Below are 5,736 nucleotides of genomic sequence, written 5' to 3'. Positions count from 1 at the left end.
TCCACATTTTCTTAAATTGCTAGATATCCTGCAAATCAACACCTCTGGTCTATATTTAAACTTAAAACATCCACACATTGGATACAATTAAAAATACTTTCTCTACTATGTGATGTTCACTGAGAAAGTACTTCTTATTACATATGCTCTATAAAGTATAACCTCATAGTAAATTCTTTCCTATAGTTTCCTATAGTTTGTGCATTTTCTCTGGCCTCTTGACTTCACACAGAATGATTTTCCACATTCATTACATCCATAGGGTTTCTGTCTTATATGAGTTCTGTGGTGAACAATTAGGGCTGACTTCTGACGAAAGGCTTTCCCACATTCATTACACCCAAAAGGTTTCTCTCCTGTGTGTCTTTTCAGATGTTCTGTGAAACTGGAGTAGTAGCAGAAAAATGTGTCCTTTCTCAACCTAGGGATGCTGAGCCACATTTAACCCTGTATGAACTCTCTGATGTTTACTGAGGTGTGACATTGAGCAAAACTTTTCCTATATTCAATCACCAATAATTTTTTTCCACTTTCAGTTTTATAATATAATGTATGGTCCAAATTCCAGAATAATGTTTTCCTGCATTCCATATTTTCATATTGTTTTTTCCCTCTTTAAGTTTTCTTCTATACTGTAAGAACTGACTTCAGGGCAAAGGTGTTCTCATTATCATTATATTAAAAGATTTCTCTCACCCTTTATGTTCTCTGTTCTACAAAGTTCTGACTTCACCCAGAGTAATTTCCCTCACTTACTACATCTCTAGGGTTTCACCCCAAGCATGTTCTCTGATGTACAGTTAGTTTTGACTTAATATGGAATGTTTTTCCACAAATATTACATTCATAGGGTTTCTCCCGTGTGTGTTCTATGATGTGCAATGAGTTTTGACTTCACACAGAATGATTTTCCACATTCATTACATTCGTAGGGTTTCTGTCTTATATGAGTTCTCTGGGGAACAATTAGGGTCGACTTCTGATAGGAAGTTTTCCCACATTCATTACATCTGAAAGGTTTCTCCCCTGTATGTCTTCTCAGATGTTCTGTGAAACTTGAGTAGTAGCAGAAAAATTCTCCACACTGAAAACATTCATAAGGTTTCTAACCTGTGTGAGTTCTTAGATGTTTAGTAAGAGTTGACTTCTCAGAGAATGACTTCCCATATTCATTACATTCATAAGGTTCTTCTCCTGTGTGAATTCTTTGATGCTCAATGAGGTCTGATTTCTGAGAAAGGCATTCCCACATGCATAGCATTCATAGGGCGTCTCCCCTGTGTTTTCTGATGCACAGTAAGGACTGACTTAAATGAGAAGGCTTTCCCACATTCATGACATTCATATGGTTTCTCCTCTGTGTGTGTTCTCTGATGTTGAGTAAGGGTTGACTTTTCACTGAAGGATTTCCCACATTCTTGACATCTGTATTCCCACATTCTTTTTTTTTTTTTTTTTTTTTTTTTTTTTTTAGACGGAGTCTGGCTCTGTCGCCCAGGCTGGAGTGCAGTGGCCGGATCTCAGCTCACTGCAAGCTCTGTCTCCCGGGTTTACGCCATTCTCCTGGCTCAGCCTCCCGAGTAGCTGGGACTACAGGCGCCGCCACCACGCCTGGCTAGTTTTTTGTATTTTTTTTTTTTAGTAGAGACGGGGTTTCACCGTGTTAGCCAGGATGGTCTCGATCTCCTGACCTCGTGATCCGCCCGTCTCGGCCTCCCAAAGTGCTGGGATTACAGGCTTGAGCCACCGCGCCCGGCCTGTATTCCCACATTCTTGACATCTGTAAGATCTCTCCCCTGTGTGAGTTCTTTGATGTTTAATGAGATCTGAATTCTTACAGAAGGTCTTCCCACATTCATGACATTCATAGGGTTTTCCCCGTGTGTGTTCTCTGATGTCTCGTGTGGGCTGACTTCTGGGTGAAGGTTTTTCCACATTCATGACATTCATAAGGCTTTTCTCCTGTTTATGTTCTATGTTGTAAATGAAGGACTAATTTTTCACTGAAAAAGGTTCCACATTCATTATATTTAATAATATTGTTAATTGAGTGGGTTCTTTGAATTGGAGTGGGATTTAACCTCTGGCTGAATGAGTAAACAGTCTGATGTTCAAGGAGAATTGATTCCTCAAAGATACTTTCTCCACATTCTTTGCATTCATAGTGGTTCTTTCTTGGATGTGTTTGCTGATGAGTAATGAAAAATGATATATCACAAGTTTTCCCATGTTCCATATATTTGCAGGCTTTCTGTCGTGTGTAAGCTCTCTTATGTACAAGGAAGAGTGAATTCTCAGGGAAAGCCTTCCCATATTTATTATATTCAAAAGGTTGCTCCCAATTTTTAATTTTCTGATGCCAAACGAGGTCTTCATTCAGCCAGAAACCGTTCCCATTTTTATTATATTCATAAGGTTCCTCTTCAAAATGAATTATTTCATGCTTTCATCACAGAAACATTTTCCACCTTTGTTAAACTCATTGAATTTCATTCTTGAATAGTTTCTGCTGGTATTAATTAATTCTGAAATATAGAGTGACAAGAAAGATTAGTTGACAAGGATATGTAAGATAAATAAAGTTAGCATTATGTTTGAAGGCTTAGTTTAGGCCATTATCTCCTCACACCTACATTATGACAACAATGTGCACACTTCCAGTCTTATACCTCTTTTCAACTCAACACAGAAGCAGCAAATCAAATTTCTAAAACTTCTAATTGATAGATAGTCCTATAATCCAGACTCCAATTCTGTGTGTTGTTGTTGTTGCTGCTGTTGTTGTTGTTGTTTTGGAGACAGAGTCTTGCTCTGTCACCCAGGCTGGAGTGTAGTGACATGATCTCGGCTCATTGCAACCTCTACTTCCTCGGTTCAAGTGATTCTCATGCCTCAACCTCCCAAGTATTTGGGACTACAGGCATGCACCACCATGTTTGGCTAGTTTTTATGTTTTTAGTAGAGACAGGATTTTGCCATGTTAGCCAGGCTGGTCTCAAACTCCTGGCCTCAAGCAATTCACCCACATTGAACTTCCAAAGTGCTAGGAATACAGACATGAGCCACTGCACCTGGCTTAATTGTTTTTCTAGCTCTGATTCACTAGGAATAAAAGTATGCAACAATAAGAGTGAAATCAATGAGTGAACAAGCCATCCTTGCCAGAGGATCAGGCTTATGGTTCTATTCCGGCTGTGGGATTTGCCCTTTATTCCATCAACTGTACTACACTATATTGAGTCCAAGGTCCCAAGAGCAAACACTTTAACCAAGCCATTCTTTTACAAGTCTAGAATGAATATATTTCACTCTAAGTTCCGCTGTTTGTCCCTCATAAATTGCTCATTTTCATCATAATCTTATACTGATTGCTTTTTCATTGTCAGCTTACAGTCTAACAGTGTTTTTAAAAAGTTGCCCTCCCAAATTTTCCCACCACTTCCAGGTTCATTTACTAAAAAAGATGAAAGGACTGTTTGTGTAATTCATTCAAGCACAAACATCAGCTGGATTGCTATAAAAATATTCTTTGTTAAATACTGAATTTTAAAATATTTCATGCACCTCTGTTTCATTCACCAACTATGTTCCCGGCAGCCATTACTTTATCTATGATTTTCTCTCAGTGCCCTACATAGATATTTAATCAATGGTACTTTAAAAATAATGTTTATCAGTATTACCTAGAGAGCTTTTCCAAACACAATTTTTTTCAGGCTTCACACTGAAATCGTTACTGTTTGAACGTTTAATTTTAATTTTAATTGCTTTTAATATTTTAGAGACAGAATCGCTCTGTCACCCAGGCTGCAGTGCAATGGCACAAACACAGCTCACTGCAGCCTCTTTCCAGGCTAAAGCAAGACTCTCACCTCAGTTCCCCAGTAGCTGAGATCACAAAAATTAGCCAGGCATGGGATCGCAGGTGTGTGCCACTATACTTGGCTAATTTTTAAATTTTTCATAGAGATGGGGTCTCCCTGTGTTGTCCAAGTTGGTCTCAAATTCCTGGGCTCAAGTGATCCTCCCACCTCAGTCTCCCAAAATGCTAGGATTACAGGCATGAACCATAGGGCCCAGGCTATTTTAAAATAATTCTGTAAAAAATGGTGAATATGGTAGAATGCTAACGAAAGAGCAATTCAAAAAAGCATGTATAGAAAAATATATTTAATATTTTATAGAAGTAGGGATGCTCGTTCCTAGGAAGAGTACACTAGGGAGCTTTCTGGGGGTGTTGAAAAATCACTCTATATATTCATCTCAATGATGGATATATGAGTGTTTTATATATATATTTATATATATATATATAATTTATTAAGCTGTGACAATTATATAATTTATACTACAATTAAAAAAACAAGATGTGTGTAGGGAAGTGATACTGGGAGATGCTGGGTGATTCAGAGCCACTGGATATTTGGGTCATGTCAACATGCTACTTCCAAAGGTCTGGAGCCTCTAAAATATGATTCCTGAAGAACATTTCAATGGTCTTATTATCTGAACTTACCCTTTGTGATCTACCTATATCCATCTGGCACTTACTAACTCACCCAGATGACTCTGGAATGGAAATTTTTCCTCTAATATCCATGGCTCCTCGCCTTTCTCCAACTTGAGGATCACTTCTGGTTTAGGAATGTAATACCCTGTGAATGAGAATTATATTACTTGGGACAAACTGGGTGGGCTTCCCTGAAGGAGGAAGACAGTATATACCAAACAGTGTACACACACACACACACACACACACACACACACACACAAACACCCCATTTAATACTGTTATGGGGGCAGAGAAAAACATTCTTTCTGGTATCCAAAAGGGATACATTGTCCTTGACCTCTGAATCTCAAACCTAACTATTATTATACTTTACAAAAGTTCCACAAGTTTCTATTGATAAGAAAGGACATACATTCTGGCCTTCTACATGGGAAACAATTCCTACCTACCTACTGAGACAAAGTGGCTGTACCAGCATCACATCCCTGGACAGGGTCCTCTGAGCAGGGTCCAGATGCTGCCACTCCTCTTGAGTGAAGCCCACAGTCACATCCTTAAATGACAGTGATCCCTGGAAAATAACAGTTCTGCTCAGTCTGAAGTGATAAGAATCAACTGACACGAAAAAAGATGTTTAGGGACTAATTCTTACCATTTTTATTGTTGAAAATTAAATAGAAAATGTTATAAAGGGACTCTTAATGCAAAAATATTTAGTGCCTACATGTGCCTAGAGCTTTCCTAGTTTCTGAGTATTCCAATTTGAATACAAAAGTCTTCCTTACAAAAGAGGAACATATCTTCTCATAAGGAAACATACATACAGAGACAGATCTACCACAGGATTAAAGGACTCACTCCACAGATATGTGCAACACGGATGGATCATAAAAGTGTTCTGTGTAAATTCATTTGAGTGTGTCAACATATTAGATTTCACTGAAGTGATAAAACTTTAGTTCCTTTGCAAACATGTAACAAAAACTCAATAAAAGTTTAAAAACCAAAAAAAAAAAAAAAAAAAAAAAAGATGGTCGAATAGGAACAGCTCCAGCATCCAGCTTCCAGCATGAGCAACACAGAAGACAGGTGATTTCTGCATTTTCAACTGAGGTACTGGGTTCATCTCATTGGGGCATGTCAGAGAGTTGATGCTGGTCAGTGGGTGCAGCCAACCAGCAAGAGCTGAAGCAGGGCGAGACATAGCCTCACCTGGGAAGCTC

The 5,736-nt window shown here is 38.5% G+C and overlaps 1 pseudogene; it reads right to left on the bottom strand.

The window, feature by feature from the left end:
- Positions 1–351: 351 nt before the first annotated feature.
- LOC103215733 (uncharacterized) lies at positions 352–5,137 on the bottom strand (annotated as a pseudogene).
- Positions 5,138–5,736: the final 599 nt, after the last annotated feature.

Source organism: Chlorocebus sabaeus, chromosome 9, assembly GCF_047675955.1.
Source record: "Chlorocebus sabaeus isolate Y175 chromosome 9, mChlSab1.0.hap1, whole genome shotgun sequence".
In the NCBI taxonomy this organism is placed as follows: domain Eukaryota; kingdom Metazoa; phylum Chordata; class Mammalia; order Primates; family Cercopithecidae; genus Chlorocebus; species Chlorocebus sabaeus.
Note: the sequence above shows the minus strand (reverse complement) of the source record. Positions and strands in the feature narration are given on the sequence as shown.